Below are 19,886 nucleotides of genomic sequence, written 5' to 3' on the forward strand. Positions count from 1 at the left end.
GGCCACAGGTACAGGATAGCACTTCTGTTCAGCAGCTCCTCCTTGAAGTGTCCCCTTTAAGTGTCTGTGTGGTATCCGATGTTCACTCTCTCCCAGGCCTGGGAGATGAGGGGATTGGTCTTCTCCAGTCAAGGTCCCTCTGCTGAGAATTGGAACAAGGGGACACATTGCATTGGCCTATCTTTCAGAAAAATGACTGCTGTGATAGCATACATGTCTCAAGAGCTTTGCCTTGATGGACGTGTGTTTTTGATGATATGATGTTGGTATCCAACCCTCTGTGGATAGCTTGGCATATGTCTTATTATATTTAAACAGCACTGACTGATAAAGTGGATGTTAATTGGCAGTTAGTGGCAAGGCTGCAGATCTTTGTTATCCAGCCTTTCAGCTAACTGATCATTAACTAGGAGGAAATGTTTGACCCAGAAGGTCATTACTGTTATTAAGTGGGAAAAGAAATTAAAATGCTCCAAATTGCTTTTTTATGAATCAGATGAGGATTTAAAAAAAAAAAAAAAAAAAAAAGGAGAAAAAAAGAGAAAAGATAGCTCCTTTTATCTTAAGAGCCAGCGTCTGTTTACAGCCCAGCTCTTTTCCTGTCTCTTTAATGGTCATGTTTATCGGGAAAGGGATATTTTTCCAAAATCTCACTGCTTTATTCTCCAGAACATTACTACTTTGACATTAACTTAAAAACATAAATTTCACAGTATTCTTCAACATTTCCTAGAGAATGCAATTCCTACAATTTTTGAAGGAAATCGTTTTGTCTGGATGCCATGCAGTTTCTTAAACAGGCTTTGAGTAATTTTTTTTTAAGTGAAAATGTGACTAAAAGCAATGAGATTGTATACATCTATTATGTAAAATTATAATAGTATTATGTGTATCTTCAGAATGTACTTTTTTTATAAGGCATTTATGTTTTATTGAATTTTGCTAATTAAGCCTGAGCATCTGCCTTGTAAGAAAATTGTGAATCATCCTGCACCTTCTTGATTCATTTGTCAACTGAAGAAAAAAAAAAAAAAAAAGCACAACATGAGAGTTGTGAGTTAGGTTTTATTTGGGGAAAAATGATGACTATCTCCTGGGAGACAGCATTTCAGAGCTCTGAGAAACCATTCTGAAGAGATAGGGAGGAAGGTCAGTCTGTACGTGACTTTGGGGAAGTGGGGAAGTACCTGCACTCAAGCACACACTTTTTTGCAGAAGGTTGCAGCTAGTCACAAGGAGCAGATGTCATCAGGAAGGATTTTATGCTTTTCTAGTGATGAGGAGATGCAAGAATTGGGCTCATAAAAATCTTCTGAAAATATCTAACCGAAGACCTGTTCTGCCAGTTTTCCCAGAGCGCAGGGCGTCTCACTCCTGATCTCCACCTTGAACTCTTTTTTTTTTTTTTTTTTTTTTGTCTTTTTGCTATTTCTTGGGCCGCTCCCGCGGCATATGGAGGTTCCCAGGCTAGGGGTCTAATTGGAGCTGTAGCCGCCGGCCTACCCCAGAGCCACAGTAACGCAGGATCCGAGCCGCGTCTGCAACCTACACCAAAGCTCACGGCAACGCTGGATCGTCAACCCACTGAGCAAGTGCAGGGACCGAACCCGCAACCTCATGGTTCCTAGTGGGATTCGTTAACCACTGCGCCACGACGGGAACTCCCTTTTTTTTTTTTAACTCAATGAGTTTTATTACATTTATAGTTGTACAACAATCATCACAATCCAATTTTAAAGCCTTTCCATCCCAAACCCCAAGCCCATCCCCCCACCCCCAACCTGTCTCCTTTGGAAACCATAAGTTTTTCAAAGTCTGAGTCAATAGCTATCATGCAAATAAGTTCATTGTGTCCTTTTCTTAGATTCCACATGTAAGTGATAGTATATGACACTGATGTCTCACTGTCTAACTTCACTTAGCATAATTTCTAGGTCCATCCATGTTGCTAAAAATGCCATTATTTCTTTCCTTTTAATGGCCGAGTAATATTCCATTGTGTATGTTGTACCACATCTTTATCCTCTCCTCTGTTGATGGGCATTTAGGTTGTTTCCAGGTCTTGGCTATTGTATATAGTGGTGCAAAGACCATTGGAGTACATGTGTCTTTTCGAGTCATGGTTTTCTATGGATAGATGCTCAGGAGTGTCCACCCTGAACTTTTTCAGGGGGTCTTGAGGGCCAGGAGCTTCAGTGGCTCATGATTTAATCCCCGTAGGGGTAGGTGGCAAGTACCATTCCCCAGCTGGTACATTCTCGACTTTTGAGACTTTGCCTCTTCAGTAATTTCCTAATCACCCTTCTAATGCAAAAAGAAAATAAAAATGGTCCGACAGGGTGCTCTGAGTCTTGGCAATTAAAACTTCGCAAGCAAATTGTCTCCTGAGAGAAAATATTACTCTCTCTTTTAATAAAAGGATACAATTAAATCCTCCCTAAAGCCTCTCTCCTTCAAATGTATTAATGCCTTATGGAATATATGAAAATGGAATCGCATTTAGTTGAAAAACTAAGCAAGAGCCAAAACATTTCTACCCATAAATTGGTTTATGAATATTAAATATCCCCACATTGGCTCTGACTAAGAAAAATGAGAAAATGAAAGGTGTGGTGTGCTCTGTGCTTATTACCTTGCTGATTTAGTTCTAGGTTCAGTTTTATGCCCTTAGCATCATTGCCTTTTCTTTTCTTTCTTGGTTGCGTGATGCATTAAGGTTTGGAAATGCCTGTGTTTTAACTATGGGGCTGGGATTCCTGGATTTACGTCTCAAGACTGGAGAAAGCAATTGAATTGTTTGGAAATCTCTTTAAATTAAGTTTCAAAGCTACTGGGTTTATTTTTGCACATCTTTTTCCCTCTTCCAAAGCTTAGGACTGGACTGTGGAAGCCTCTTTTAGCTACTTAAAACAAAACAAAACAAAACAAAAAAACCCTGTATCCCTGTATCAAATAAGACTGAAGGAGATGGGCTGCAGTGTTTGAAGGCAAGAGCATCTGATCTCCAGAGAATCAGAAAATCTCTTCTCTGGTTGTATTTGTAGGTACTTTTTGTTGTGTTTCTTTTTTTTTTCTTTTCTTTTTTTTTTTTTTTTAACAGATATTGCTCAAATGAGCACAGCATGGCCCAGATGGTGTTTAAAGCTGCTCAAGTTTCTTTCTTTCTTTTTTTTTTCCAAGTTTCTTTTATGTAACTTTCTCTTCAAAAGTGTGTTCCAGCTGGGAATCTATTGGGCTGTTAAAACTAACTTTGTCCCTTTTATGTTCTTGTTATTTCTACACACATACACACATGCATGCGCGTACGCACAGACCTGCACACAGGCAGGAACAGGGCCATTCCCAACGTGTGGCATTGAATCATATCCAATGGGGCCAAAAGGAACTCTGCGGGGCTTTATTAACTGTCTCTCAGGCTAAACATTTTATTCAGTTGGAAGACAGAAGAACTCTGCAGGATGACTTTGAAAACAGAGAGTAGAATTCTTCCCCCACAGACAGGAATTCTTTGTAAGGTGCCCACCTTCTCATAGGAGCCTTACTTAAGAAGAGGTGGAAACAGGCATTCCATTCATTTCCGAAGTGTACACAGCACTGTCCTCGTTCAGCTGTGTCCCCAGCAGTGAAAATTAGCATAGTGTAACCATTTCTTTAAATGCCAGGAACATGCATTTCTTCTGAAATGAAGCAAAAACAGGTACTAGCATTTGTGTGAAAAGATCACTCTGCCACTGTACCATCAGAGTTTGATTTGGTTTGTTTGTCAAGAGGTGTGTTCCCTGGTCCACTGGCTCCACTACCCACCTTCTCCATACTTAAACTATGCTCCAGGCAAGCCAACTTAGTCTCTTATTGCCATTCCCTCCTTTTTACTTTCCTACTCCTTTTTTTAAAAAAAATTTTATTAAAATATAGTTGATTTACAAAGTTGTGCCAATTTTTGCTGTACAGACAAAGTGACTTAAGCATACACACACACATATAAAGAATGTATATATATATATATGGATCGTGTGTGTGTGTGTATAATTATATAATTTTCCATTGTGCTCTATCCCAGGAAATTGGATATAGTCCCCTGTGCTATCAGTAGGACCTCGTTGCTTATCCATTCTAAATGCAATAGTTTGCATCTATTAACCCCGAACTCCCAGTCTATCCCACTCCCTCTCCCTTCCTCCTTGACAAACACAAGTCTGCTGTCTATGACTGTGAGTCTGTTTCTGTTTTGTAGATAGGGTCATTGTGCCATATTTCAGATTCCACATATAAGTGATGTCATATGATATTTGTTCTCTTTATGCCTTTCACTTAGTATGATAATCTCTAGTTGTATCCATGTTGCTGCGAATGGCATTTGTTCTTTCTTGTTTATGGCTGAATAGTATCCCATTGTATATATGTTCCACATCTTCTTGATTCACTCATCTGTCAGTGGACATTTATGTTGTTTCCACGTCTTGGCTATTGTCAATAGTGGTGCAGTAGACATAGGATTACATATACATATATTTTTTCTTTTTATGGCCACACTCATGGCATATGGAAGTTCTCAGGCCAGGGATTGAATCCAAGGTGCAGCTGTGGCCAGGCCAGATGTTTTAACCCACTGCCCTGGGCCAGGGATCAAACCCGTGCCTCCTCAGTGACCTGAACCACTGCAGAAGGATTCTTAATCCACTGTACCAGAGCCCACAGGAATTCCCGCATGTCTCTTTTGGGATTAGAGTTTTGTCTGGATATATGCCCAGGAGTGGGATTGCTGGATCCTATGGTATTCACTTTCCTGCTTCTACGCATTGGCTTGTGCCCTTCACCTGGACCTGTTATATCCCATTATCCCATCAAGGCCAAACCCAAAGACCATCATCTCCATGATTTGCTCTCTGCCAGCCCAGTCAGGGTGTCTCGCTCTTCCCTCAGAGCCCTTTTTCTTTCTTTTTACCATTATTTAAGAATGTCTATCCCAGACACCTACTTTCATTATCAGCTTCTTGAGGACTGAGGTCACTTCGGATGTTGTTTTGTTTCCCTCAAAGCATTAGCCCAGAGAAGACCTGTTGACTGAGTGAAGGGTGAGAGATCCACCTAGCCATGGCTGGAAAAGTCCTTGGAGACCACTGAGCAGAATTGTTCAATTCAGAGTAATCTCTTCCTAGACACATTCAGTATATCACCTTGGTGTCCTTAGCACCATCTACTATACAATCTGTTTAAATCTGTTAAAGTTATCAAAACATTCTGATGCTACTTGGTACACAGCCAATACCTCCAGACCCCCAGCCACCTCTCCTTCCAGGCCACCTGCACGCTTCCCAGCAGGATTATCCTCTGCCCACGCCACAAAGCAGATTGAGGTCTGGGACAGCCGAAGCTTCCAGGACCCAGCTCCAGCAGTATGGCCACTGTCAGTTCTCATTAATCAGTTCTGCTGCTGCACTGATTATTAAATACTGACCGTTAACTTTTACATTCCCTCTGCCAATATCGTTATGGCTAGTGCGACACCCACCGAAGACGCTTAACACCACATGCTGTTTATGGAGTTTCGTCTGCCCTTCATTTCAGAAGAGATGAAACAAGTGCTCTGAATAAGTACTGGAGATCCTTGAGCATTTTCCCAATGTGGCTGCAAAAATTAATGAAATTGGGGCCCAAGTTTAAAATACAGATAGAGCTATGGATATATCCTGTGACTTAAATATAAACTTGTTTCATTGAGGAGTAACTAGGGAATTCGATTTCATTCGGACCCCCGTGTGGCAAACAATTGGAAGCATATTAAAACTATTTTAAATAACAAGCATTTATTGCTTTTGCCTATGATATGACTTATGTAGGAAAGAATCCAGTCCAGTGTGTTCCTGGTTATATAGCCTATGGAGGTCTTTAAAACCTAAAGTGTATTTATTCTGCATTTAAAGATGTTTAGGACTGCCTTGTGCTTTAATGTGTGCTCTGCGAGCAGCACTGTTTCAGCGCTCCCCCTATATGCATTAATGTGTGCAGGGAAGGGAAGAAGAGCAAGGAATGATAAACTGTGTTAACTGCGCAATGTTCAAGTCAGATTTATCTAAGAAAGAATAGTCTGGTGCATTAATGTGAATATTCAAAGATAGATGTTTATCTTAATGGACTCAGAGGTACTTACAAACAACATAATTGCTGCAGTCATTTTACAGGGCATTTATTCAGAGCGATTATGCTTACTCTTTCTTTTATGTAAAGAATTCTACTTAGAGGTTTAAGTGAGACCAGGACGAGGGTGGCCAAAGAACCAGAGGTCAGTTTTTCCTGGGTTTTGCTCAGCCCAGCCCATTTGGGATGATGACTAACAAAACCCAGATCTCTTTTAGGGCACTTATTGGGCTTTTTTTTTTTTTTTTTTTTTTTTTTTTGCAAAAACTCATCTTTTAAAATACTAAATTGTCCCGGTTTCTAGAGTATCACATTATGTATGACTTACTTTTAGCCTATGGCCCTGCAAATAAGGAACTGACTCCCTAGCACATGGCTGTAGAATTGCAAGATACATAGTTTATGGGCTTGTCTGGGCCAATGAGGCATTTTGTGTCTTGAAAGCAAATACACTCTTCCAGAGCAACTCCTGATCTTGACAAACAGTTTATAAAAGTATTACTGCCCCTGACACCTCCAAAGGTCAGGATTAATGCTAATTTGACAAGGATGGGAAGTAGTTCCCTCTTCCATCCCTATCACATTCTGCAAACATTCTCCTGGCTTGCCCAATTCTATTTAAATCAAAAGTCATTCCCTGAGGACCTGCCATCCATTTAAATATACATGGTACACCTAAGCTCTAGTCCAGTGCTGTATTAGTCCTGTGGGTGATTTCAAACCAATAATAAATGATGTCGTAATATTAACACATTACAAAACAAGCATCTCTGAGTAGCTGATATTCATTTCAACCCACACAATAATAGCACAAGGTAGATGTTGTCTTAAATTTACTAAAGAGGAGACTAGAATGCAGAACTCTTGTGGTCACTCTGGACTTCCTCCTCAGGGGCAGAGTTCATGCCTTTTGACCCCAAACACAACATTTTTTCCTTGATATTATAGTTGGCTCTTGGGTGACCATCCCTTCCCTCCCTGAAGCAGCAAATTAGAAGGGAAAATGTAAGTCAGAATGTAATAAATATGCTAAGTGAGATTTGAAGAAAGTACTGAGTTAGCATGCTAGAATATTTTATTTTTTAGCCATAGGATCAGGAAAAAGCTGCGTGAAAAATGAATTTGGATTGGGCCCTAAAGAAGGATATACAGATTTTTTTTTTTTTTTTTTTTTACCAGGTTTAAGTGGAATGAAGTATAAATAGAGCTGGGTAAGCCAGAACATTGTTAGGAGCTTATTAGGCCTGTTCAAAGCATAGCAAACATTTATTTAATAGTCAGAATGTGGTGGTGCTCATGGGGCAATAGTGAAAGATCATTCTGCAAAGTTTTGGAGACGTTTCCTCATGGCTCAGCAGGTTAAGGATCTGGATCTGACTGCTGTGTCCCTGGTTATAGCTGTGGCATGGATTCGATCCCTAACCTGGGAACTTCCACATGCTATGGGCACGGCCAAAAAAAAACAAAAACAAAAACAAAAAACTTACAAGTGGAGGACCTTAAATTAAATTTTTTTTTTAAGTCTGCACTTTGATAAACAGTGGGATAAATTTGGACCAGAAGAGTGGTGCATTGAAAGTTTTGTTTTTATTCTAACAACACTTTCTAGGGTTCATTGAAAAGACCAAGGTGGAGATAGGGAGTCTAGAGAAGCTCAGGAATCATCCAGGCAAGCAGCCAGGGCACTAGAAATGAAAAACAGAGCAGCATTTTATTAGAAAAAGGCTTCATTAAGACTTGATGCCTAGAGGTATGATGCTGAGCAGGGAGGACTCAAACATGACCTTGAGGATTTGGGCTCAGTCCTGGAGGTACTGACACCATAGTTATAGGCAAGAAAAGCAGCATTGGATGGAGATGATTAATTCAGTCCGGGATATGTTGATTGCAGATACAAGATATTCAATTGAAAGTACTTTTCTTTACTAAGGTAAAAATTTTTCTCCCTGCTTACCCAACTCCAAAATGATCTCTCCTTTTTTGAATTCCTTTTGGACTCCTATCAGGCCACAGAATTGGTATATTGAAGAGCACTGTAATTACAGTGGAGCTTTCCAAGTCCCACTCCTGAATATTATTAAAATGCCACTTGGTGATTGATATGCTCATAAGGCAGACACCCCTCAAATGGTGCTTTGTATCATCTCTGTTATTAGCTACTCTTTATGGATTGCTCTCACCATTAGGATTGTGTTTAACCTTTAGTAACCGAACATTTGACCTTCAGTGACTGAAGAAGAGGTAAATTTCCTTACTTAAAAAGAATTCTGGAGTCTGGAAAGTAGAAAACTGCTTATTTGAGCTCATATCAGATACTTGACAATATCAGAGTCAGCTTCTCCAGTCTTCTGGTCACAAGATGGCTGCTGCAGCTCCAGATATCCCACCCAAATCCAAGGAAGTTAGACCAGCCAAGTTATCATCTTTTATTAGGAATAGAATAACATTTCTAGAATCCCTAGAAGACTTCCTTAATCATCACTTTGCCTGGATCAATGCTACATGGCCACCTCTAGTTTCAAAGGAATCTTGGTTAGGCTGGTCACGTTGCCAGACCTAGCAAGGAGGAAGAGTGGAACGGATACTGACAGTGTCTCCAACACTTGCCGTTTATGCTGCACTGTAACCCTTTGAAGGCAGGTATCATGTTACCTCAGGCCCTACTCCCACGTTGTGCAGTGCTGTCCTCCCCACCAGGCACTTTGCTGGACATACAGGGGTCTGAGATGAGAAATGTTTTAGGAACCAATCCTTGCCTAGTATGCTAAGACATCCTTTTGTCTTTCGGTTCCTCTGAGCAGCCTTAGGAAAGGAATGTAGGAGTTTCTGATAAATGTTTAGAAATACTTTTTTAATACCCTTTAAAAAAAAAAGGAGGGGGGGGGCGCTCAGAGGGAGAGAAGAAAAAGACTCCATACTGGGAGGAAATCTATGCTCCTGTAAAAATAGAATAGGCTCAAGTGCATTCTTCAGTAATGAATGCATGAAAAGAAGCTTCTTAAATTATGAATGTGGCTTCTCTTGTTTATTGCCCAGTAATCCTGTGTTATTGATTTCTGTTTATTTCCAATCACCTAGAATGAGAGGCTGTGTAGTTTAGAGATCTTGATCTCTAAAAGATTGTCATGAAAGACTCTCTGCTGTATTTAGCTGTTTATTTTTTGCTCTAAGTGATTGAATCAATACAAATACAAACAAAACACTTTTTCTTTTGCTCCTAGTCTTCTAGCCTGGGGGGTGGGGTGGAATCAAGACAGAGAAGCTAAATAAAGATGCCCAAATTAAAAAACAAAAAGTCCCATCAAATGGCATATTGATTTCTTTCAAAGAGGCAGAGTGTAAATTAAAAATATTCTTCTGACACTGTTTTTAAAGATGCCCCTGACTCAGCAGAATCAGTGCTTATTGACGTTCTCTTCCCAGAGGGATAGTTTTCCCCAAATGAGCCAGCTCTCCAGGTTCTCAGAGGAAAACGCTCACAGTCAATGCTAGCAAAACTCCATGATTCCGTCTGATCTCTTCTCAGTTCTGGTTTTGCCATCCACCACTGCCTCTGCGTGTGTTTAAGGACATTGTAAAGTTTTTTAGAAAATTATGCTATCATGATTCTTAAAGTGGTTTCATCAAAACCCTTCTCAGAATTGGACAAAGTGGGACTAAACAAGTCTTGGGATCTTACTCTGGGATATTCTTTGGAATGTTGTTAAACACCGGTCTAGGCAGATCTGGAGGAGAGGAGAGGCAGAAGGCATGGCAGTGGAAGAGCCATCCCAGTACAGGTGTTCTTTCTCCCAGAGACCCCTTGAGACAGTCATGCTAGTTAAGATCTACAGTCATGCGCTCAGAAACGAAACGCAAAAACTCAGTTTTAGGAGCATAAACTATTTGTCATAATTTGCCTTTCTGAAAGCCACATCAGATCCCTTTGGCCTGTTCAAAAATATTTTGCAGTCTTGTTCACAAGGGCAGCTGTGAAATTTGCGGGGATTAGTGTAAAATAAAACCCCTTGTTCGGAGAACAGAAAAAAAAAAAAGTATCGTCAAAGTACTAAAGTAGGAAGCTTTTTCCTTTCTTCCACAGTCCCTTGACTTGCTGAGGTGCTTTTTGTTTGCTATTTAATGCCTTTTTAAGTAAATTAAAATTAAAATTTTAAATGGTTAGCATGAATATTACCATTCATCTTAATACTGTGCGGTGCTAGTTTTAAAGGCAAATATAAGAGACTTTAATTCAAATGCGGAATCGATGAAATAACAATTTGTTTTTTGTTTTTGTTTTTATTTTATTTTATTTTTTTTTTTGTTATTTTTTATTTTTTTAAATTTTTTTCCCCCACTGTACAGCAAGGGGATCAAGTTATCCTTACATGTATACATTACATTTTTTTTTCCCCACCCTTTGTTCTGTTGCAACATGAGTATCTAGACATAGTTCTCAATGCTACTCAGCAGGCTCCTTGTAAATCTATTCTAAGTTGTGTCTGATAAGCCCAAGCTCCCGATCCCTCCCACTCCCTCCCTCTCCCATCAGGCAGCCACAAATCTATTTTCCAAGTCCATGATTTTCTGAAATAACAATTTGTACTTCATAACTCCTATATGCATGTGTACTTTGTTCTCACCAGAAGAACAGAGACTGCTCAAACCTAACTCACTTGTTTTTATTTCATTCGCCAATTCATTCCTCGTCTACCAATACTAATTTCAGCTTACTAAGGTAGGACTGAAAAGAAAAAGATCTCTGGGTTTTCCTTTCTCTCTCTTTCTATGTCATTATTTTTCTAGGAAGTGATTGGCTAATAGAAAGAAGTGAGGGAGAACGTGTTCTTGGCTGTTCGTGTTTTTAGAATTCCATTGCTTTCTCTCTGCTTTCTAAGCAACCTCTGGTTCAAAAAGAAAGCATAGCCTTTTGGGGCTGTCAGTACCCCCACTTACTCAGCAGAGGTAACCCACTTGTGTGTGCGTTCATATCAGAGGACATGATGAGAAATCCTAAAAGAGGGAAATGCGGAGGAGGTCAGCGTTGGACTGAAAATTTATACCTAGTCACTCTTGTCCCCTAGCCTGGGAACCTCCATATGCTGTGAGTGTGGCCCTAAAAAGCAAAAAAAAAAGGTTAAGCGTTTCAAGATGGAGTTCCCTGGTGGCCTTGTGGTTTGGGGATCTGGCATTGTCATTGCTGTGGCAAAGGTTTGATCCCTATCTTAGGAACTTCTGTATGCCCTGGGCACAGCCAAAAAAAAAAAAAAAAAAAGAATTTCAGGATGGTAAGAGTAGAGTATTAAACGAAGCACAAGATCCTTGTGAGCACAGAACCTTTGCGTGACCACATAGCTCTCATGCCCTGGACTACACCTGCTGTATTTCCAACGCCCACCTTGCCAATAAATGAACGCCTTTGCATATAAACTAGAACAGGAAAAAGTTTTAGCCTTGCTGTCCATCAGAAATGAGAAACGAATAGTCTTGTCCTTTCCCACATAGAAGTTTTCCTGCATTTTTAAATTGTTTTGAATCTATATCGAACATGGGGTTATCCACTTAAGGCTAGTTGCAGCCTAGGAATGAGGATGTGACCTCTGTAGGGTAACTGAGTCCATCTGGGATCCTGAATTTCTCATGCAACAATACTTGGAGACTTTCTCTAATTTAGGATTTATAATACAAATCAAAGAGCTATATATGAATCCATCCCCCCATCTTTCTCTGTGGGAGGTTGATATTGTCTTCCAGACATGAGTAACCAGAGATATATTTTCATGACAAGGCCGAACTCCTTTGCATTTTTCCTTTCTTGGGGTTTGATATCAGGTTCTTCAAGTGGCCCTAACTTTTCGCTCTTGACTTTGACTCAGACTTACTCACTGCAGATATTCTGCAAATCAAGTGTCAATTGCACAAGCATTGCTTCAAGTACTGCTGTTGCTCTGACACTTAAATCTGACTTTTCTAATATTATGTCATATGGCTGAGGGGGAGATAGTCTTTTTGGAGTAATAAGGAATAGACAATCTTGTCTTTTTATCATTTGTATTTTACATTCAATTCATTGCATTTGATTGTTCTAGTAACTTTTCTGGGCCACATCCTAAGTTCTGGGTTGTGCAAAAATGCTTTTCCTTCTTCTGTTAACTCTATGTCGTCTTGAGCTTGCATTTCTTATTCAGTTTCTTGTTTACTGGGCATGAACTTCCGTCATGCTTAGTTTGGCAAGGTAACCCTTCTCAACTCTTCTCTACACTGGCAGACCTGACAGATGTTCACATGCATTGCATACTCTTCAGTATAAGTGGCCTAGCCATAAACAAAATAAATATGAGGTTATGTTTGATTCTGAGCATTTGGCTGTTGCCCCATTCCTTTCTCTCCTGCTCAGCCAGCATACCTCAGTTCATCATGGACCAAAGATTGAGAGCCACTGCTATTTGGACTGAATGGCTAAGTTACATCTTTTTTTCAGAATTGCTGACAAAAATCCAGGATTGGCTTTATTCTGAGACTCCTTGTTCTCTAATGTTTGGGGCTTATTAAGTCTTCTAAGCTGTGCTCTCAACCTGCCAAGAAAGGCTGTTTCTCCTGTGTTCAGTGATAAGGTTAAGCTACCAAAAAGAGGGCCAAGAAGATCATTTCACATAGAAATATATCTCTATTTTCCCCCCAAACCTATTCCTTCTCCCTGAACTAGAAAGCAAGAAAGGACATGGAGAAGTGAATTATATCAATATTATTGGCTCAACAAAACACATTTGGCTCAACAAAATAAAACATGCTCTCTAGAATGGACACTATTCAGAATTTTAACATCCATTGACTGATACCTACATCACCATTTGTAGGTCACGTTAATATTTGGCCTTGGAGGAGTTTCCATTGTGGCTCAGTCATTTGCCAACCCGACTAGTATCCATGAGGATTCAGGTTGATCCCTGGCCTAGCTCAGTGGGTTAAGGATCTGGTGTTGCCATGAACTGTGGTATAGGTCACAGAGGTGCTCTGATCACATGTTGCTGTGGCTGTGGTGTAGGCCAGAAGCTACAGTTCTGATTCAACCCCTAGCCTGGGAACCTCCAAATGCTGAGGGTGCAGCCCTAAAAAAAAAAAATTGGCTTTGGTCATTCGCCCTCTAAAAATAGAAGCTTGATTTCAATATTTTCATTGGAATGAAGAGCTAAAAAAAAAAAAAAAAGACAAAGGAAAGAAAAAGAAGAGGGAGGAGCAGAAAAGGAAGGCAGGGGATAAGAAAGTAAGCAAGTAAGAAAGGTGGACTAGGCCTTTGGAGCTTGAGCTAAATAGTTGGCATTCCCTTGTCATGGTTAAAGCCTCAATACTCAAAACAAGGTTTGCAGGAGAAAACCAGATGAGTTAACAGAGGGAACACAGCCAAGCTTTTCTGATTAGCAGTCCTGAAGAGGGCTGCACCAGTAAGAAAAGCAGCCATTAAAAAGCCAGACCTTTGTGTGTATATAATCAATAGGAGCCTGATCTAGATTCCTAGAGATGGTGTGTGGTTGGATGGGTGTGCTTTTTATTTTTTTGATTTTTTTTCCCCTGCCTTCTAAATAATATGTAATTTCTCCAGGCCAAGAAATAAATTGAAAGGATTTAGAGGGATTTGCTTATCAGTGGAATACCACGTAGCATTACATTCCTCCTGCTTTTGGGAAGGTACATTGAAGTTTGGTTAATCTTCTGTGGTTCAATACTCCTCTTCCCTCTGTCAGGCTGCCTTGAACAACAGATAGATTAATCCCCCTTCTACCCACTCTCTTCCCCCCCCTCCCTCTCCCCTCTCTTGATCCACCCTTCCTTTTTTGAGCAGATGGAAGAAAAATCTTAAAACTGGAATGGAAAAAAAAAAAAAAAGATACTGCACCACATTTATTTACATAATTCCAGAAGACCTCAAGGATAGAAATAAAGGACTCCAGTCCTTGGCACAAAATTTGGCTAAGCTTAACTTGGCTTTTCTACTGTTAATTAAATCTTGAGTCTGCAAAGGGATTTCCTTAAATGTTAATTCATTAGAAAAAGTTATTATAAATCATGTCATTCTTTATCCTCCTCCAGTACACGTGGCGTAGAAGAGGAAGAAGGTGGAGGCTATTGAGTAGAGTTTAAAAAGAAGCTGGTGATACTATTCAATTCAATTAGATACCCATATCATCTGCTATCTTTAATGACTGGATAAATAATCAATTTTTGTTATGGTGGATACCACTTAGAAAGCTCACATTAATTTCAAGTTTTTGTAGCTGATGGTTAGTGCTTTCTAGTTTAGCCTGGCTTGAATCCTCATAGTCTGTCAACTCCATGAGGATAAGACTGAATCTTTCTAGTCCTCAGCCCAGTGATTGACACATGAAAGACTGTTAGTGAACAATTGTTGAGGAAAGACTGATTGAATGAGTAAATGCATGCATCCATAGAATCATATATCCAGAACAATATTTCTTGTTTTGTTTTTTTATTTACTTTTATTTTTTATATTCCGTTTTCTGAGAGAACTCTGTTCCAGTTAACTCATTTTGGTCATGCTGAATGCAATATCTGTAGCCCAAGGCAATTTGCTTTAAGGTCTTCTCATTCCAAGGAAGATATGTACACAATCATATCTTACTTGGCTAGTGGTCGTTTCCAGGTAGAGAGAAGAGAGGACAGTTAAATCTTGAAAAACTACAATGACATGAACTCCAGAAGACCTTTTGAAAATTCACAGGATTCTTTTCTAATACAGATACTTAGGCATGTAGAGGTAGGACATAGGATGTAAGGGGAACTCAGAAAGCATTGTAACCAGAAGGGAACTTTGTCCTATGTCTCCATGGTTCAGCACCTGTCTCGTGATATGCCCCTATCTTTTACACTTGGGCATGACAAGTTCAAATCATTTATTTCATTTCCTTGCCATGGTGTTTCTTGATTCTTTTGAAGATGACTGCCAAGAGGATGCTCAGAATAAAATGATGGCATAGATAATCACACTCATATCATTTTAGCATACCTTACAGTTGTTTCTGGATTGGGCTTGAATTGGGTGATGTGGTAGGGTGAGTGGAGGAGAGGGAAGGGATGCAGTTATTTCTTCTAACAAGCTTGCCTAAGCTCCAGGGTTTTCTTACCTTTGGTTCAGTCTAAAAATCACCCCTCATGTGTGTGTATGTGTGTGTCTGTCTGTCTGTCTGTCCTGGGAGAGGCATATCTTTTAGCATTGATCAAAGATTGGACTGTGCAATGGCAATGATTTGATAAAGAAAATTTTAATGAATAAATTTAAATTGAGATGACTTTTCAAATTTCATTTAAGCTTATCAGTTGACCTAAGAATCTTTATGTTCTCATTAAAGGTATCTCAGACATCCTTTTTTTTTTTAAAGTGGAGAATAAATACTCATAAGAAAGCTGTCTAAGACCCTCTCTAATATGAGATACTCCAGCTCCACCACAGAATGGAAGTACAGAGACAACAAACTAAAGCCGAAAGCATTTGAGGGAATTTAATTCTTTTTAGCATAAAGCAGCTGCAGAGATATATGGCTGTTTTCTGTGGGACTTCAGAATATTTATGGGCCTTTCTCTTTTCCTTTTTCACTGGAAGGAAGGCGATCATCATTCTTGAGTATGTTATTTATAATTTCATAAAGCTGTTCTGTGGCAGGACTTATTTTATCTTGTGTTTAATCTCGGTCAAATAAACGCACTTCCAAGGGGCTAGGTGGAAAAAAATGATTATCATCCTAAATGATTAGCTTATTCTCAGTATAAGATAAAGGGCTGAAGTTTGGAATTTTGTCACAAAGAGGCATCTGGGCAGTAAGGAGGGGACATAGTAAAACTCTCTTGATCTGTTCTGACCATGGCAGCAAATATTTTTTTCCATGTCAAGTGATGGATAACAATGAAGAATGGTGTGGAATCATTCCTATACTGAGATTGGATAGAGTCCTTCAGAGTAAATAATTTGAATCAGGTGATTATAGAAACAATAACTCATTGAAGGAAAATAAGAAGCCAGGTGGGTGAAACTGAGGGGGTTGGGAGGTAAATATACCTATAAATTTACTTGGGTGGACAGAGTTTTGAGCTTTCTTCTGTCCCAGCTTATTCTAAGGTAATTTCAATAAACATGGCTGGGGGGGGAAAAAAGAATATAAATACAATAAAAAATCTTTCAGGAAAGGAATAAAGAGGGCTCCTGCCAGAGAGATATTTTATTGAAAGTTATTATAATACCTATCTTTAGTTTTATGAGTCCTAATACAGAACCAAGTAATTTCAACATGTGGATTAGAAATATGAAATGCATATTTTAAACTAGGGTAATATGAATTATTATTTTTAATATAGGACTTGGCTAATAGATAGGGACAGAAGACTATTTTCCTCCCCTTGAGAAAGCAAGGGAAGGTCTTTCGTCTGCCTCGTGGGGGGATGGTGCCATCAAACCCACGCGCTGTGTTCTGAAACCATGTGTGTTAGTGCCCAAAGGAAATGTGATAATGGTACTGATGAGATGTAGGGGGCAAAGGAGAGGCATCTGGTAGAGCAGGATATTAAATTCACGCTCATTATCCAAGTTTGCCAGGACAACACGATAATGCCTGTAGCTGTCATGCTGTCATTCTAGCTCATCTCTTCACTCCAGTCATTCTGTACTACTTGTGTGTATACAAATAAACTGTGTTTTTCCATATCTCTGAGCCTCTGCCGAAACTGTCGACTTCACCTAGAATGCCCTTCTCCTTCTCCCGAGAAAGCTCTCAGCTTTCCCCACTTCACTACTGCCTGTCCCTGAGGACTCATTTTCCACTTCCCCTTTGCCTAAGAGCCATCTCTGCTCCCTTGCCATTTGCTCCCTTCCTGCCTTATGCTTACTCTTGTCATAGTGTTCAGTTTACTGTGTCAAGTTTGCCTGTGTACCAGACCCTCTCTTCAGAGACTGTGAATTCCCAGAGCAAAAGAACTGTTTTATCCATCACTTCATCCCTCATAACTGTTACCATGCTTGACACATAGATGTTCAATAAATATTTATTAAAGGAATAAAGGAAGGAAGGAAGGAATGAACAAAGCACTTTGATGCTGTAGTCATACATCACTGAGAGAGTCACATGTCACTGATGGAGTAGCTCAGCCACTAAAGAACTGTTTGCTTTGGAAGCAGTTACTGGTCTTCTGTTCTTCCTTGAATGACTTACAATGTTGCTATTTGACTCAAAGGACCCACAGTATGTAAACACTTTAAACTTCCAACATAGCCATTGGGAATTATGAGAGTTTTAGACAACCATGGTGAAGGGAAAAAATGTGAAGATGACCTGGAAGGCACCTGTATGAACATTCCTCACCTAACTATGAATAGAAAATTTCCCTAAAGCAATACTGTTACTTGAAGGAGTGTGCATGGTGGGCGGTTAAAAATAGCGGATGGACATCGCTTCAAATGTCTATACCGTTGGTTATTATGAGACTAAAAGAGTTAATGTGTATGAACCGCTTAGCACAAAGCCTGAATAAAGCAAGTTGTTTTTTTGCTTTTTGGGTTTTTTTTTTTTTTTTTTTTTTAGTACATTGGGTTACTTTTAAGCAAGTATTTTAATAGCTGGTAAATGAGTAGGCATGATTCTAGATCGTTCAAATCTTTTTTCTCTCAAGAGTAGTAACTGCTTTCTAAGGAATTATGAGTAATTATGAAAAAGGTCTGTCATTGTGGGAAAATACACACACACATGGCCCAGAGCTACTGCATTTTATTTAAGAAAAAAGTCTATAGTTCCACTCTACTTATAGTAATTGTATCCTGAGTTTGTGAAACATACTTTACCAGCCACAGGAACCAATAGTCAAAGACGTGTGCCTTTTCTTCCAAGGATCAGTTAGAGCCTGCACTTGCTAATTGGGGAAGGGGACAAACAAAGAAAATTAAAAAGAAAGTCTTGGATTTTCTGAGAGTAATTTTGAATCAAATTGTCATTACTTTAGGAGGCAATCCTAAGTGTATATCCAAAAGAGCCTTGGTTTGTAATTAATTAATTAATTAACTTTTTAGGGCCACACTCAAGGCATATGGAAGTTCCCAGGCTAGGAGTCTAATTGGAGTTACAGCTGCCAGCCTACACCACAGCCATAGTAACACGGACCCAAGTTGGGTCTTCGACCTTCACCACAGCTCATGGCAATGCTGGATCCTTAATCCACTGAGCAAGGTCAGGGATTGAACCCATGTCCTCATGGATACTAGTCAGGCTTGTTACCACTGAACCACAATGGGAACTTCCCTTGGTTTGTAATTTTTGTAGTTGCTGTTGTTTTTGGCTTCGCCTATGGCATTTGGAAGTTCCCAGGCCAGGGATTGAACCTGAGCCACAGTAGTGACAACATCCAATCCTTAGCCACTAGGCCACTGGGGAACTCCTATTGTTTTTAGGTGGCAGGCCAGAAATATTTAAAAAAAAAAAAATCCCTAAGGAATTCCCACTGTGGCTCGGTGGTTAACGAACCCAACTAGTATCCATGAGGACTCAGGTTCGATCCCTGGCCTTGCTCAGTGGGTTGTAGATCTGGCGCTGCTGAGAGCAGTGGTGTAGGTCACAGATGTGGCTAGGATTCAGCATTGTTGTGGCTGTGATGTAGGCCGGCCACTGCAGCTCTGATTCAACCCTTAGCCTGGGAACCACATATGCCACCTGTGCAGCCCTAAAAAGACAAAAGACAAAAATAAAATAAAAAAATAAAAAATCCCTAAATATAATGTTCTTCATCCTGAGCTCCTTGCATATCAAAGCTTGTTGCCCCTGACAGAGCAGGCCTTTCTGAAACTACACAGTATTCCGTGGCAGGTGTGGCAGTGTTGGATGCCAGGTTCTCCAGATGAATATCGTTTACCACGTTGGGCAAAGAAGGGATTGAGATGTTTGTAATTGCTCTGAGAGTTTCATTGGCTGTGGCTGTAAATGGTGATGTTGAGGTTTGTGGGACAGAAAGAAAGGGGCCGCATTCATGTAAGACTCAGAGAATGTCTGGACCCAAAGACCTTGGAGACAGATCATCTTCCAATGAATTTTTAAGCTCTCTTGGCATCTACATGAGTATATTTTTCTTTATCATTCTTCATGACAGATCCAACCAGAAATGGCGTTGGTACCAGTTAATGGAGGTAAACAATCATTAGCGATGAAGAACAATTCTATCATTAAAGATAGAGTGTGTTGGCAGTTAGCTAGTCTATTTAGATTAGGAGTGGCTATTATTGATTGATTGATTGATTGACTTAGCTAGTTTTAGCTCATATTTATTGAGTGTGTACCATATGCCAGGAGCAGAGCTTCCCTTTTAACATTGCACTTAAATCACATGCCCAGTTGACGATAAGACACTCTGTTTATCCCAATTTACAGATGAAAACACTGAGGCTTGGAGAGGGGGAGTAACTGGCTCCCCCAGGTCACTGACTACAATTGTAGGAGCTGAGATGTGTAGCTATGATGTCTAGAGCCAGACCCACTCTTACCACACTTGGCTAGATTGCTTGTTATTGCATCTTCTTTGAGTCCAGCCACCATTTAGAGGAGCTACTGGCAAAACGTGCTTCTGTTGCCCAGAATGAACATTGTTCTCATCCACACTTATAAGAAAAACACATATCTGGGAAGTGGGGCACAGGGCAGTCAACTGGGAAGAGAGGGAGTGAGAACATGGGTGAGCATGTGTGTGGGGCCTGCACTAGGGGTGGAGGAACCCATTTGGGGGAC

At 40.0% G+C, this 19,886-nt stretch overlaps 1 protein-coding gene across 35 annotated transcripts in view; it reads left to right on the forward strand.

Annotated features, from left to right (window-relative positions):
- Nucleotides 1-19,886, forward strand: part of NRXN3 (neurexin 3) — a 1,647,030-nt gene that overhangs the window by 1,571,418 nt on the left and 55,726 nt on the right. The window lies entirely within an intron of this gene.

Source organism: Sus scrofa, chromosome 7 (assembly GCF_000003025.6).
Source record: "Sus scrofa isolate TJ Tabasco breed Duroc chromosome 7, Sscrofa11.1, whole genome shotgun sequence".
Lineage (NCBI taxonomy): Eukaryota > Metazoa > Chordata > Mammalia > Artiodactyla > Suidae > Sus > Sus scrofa.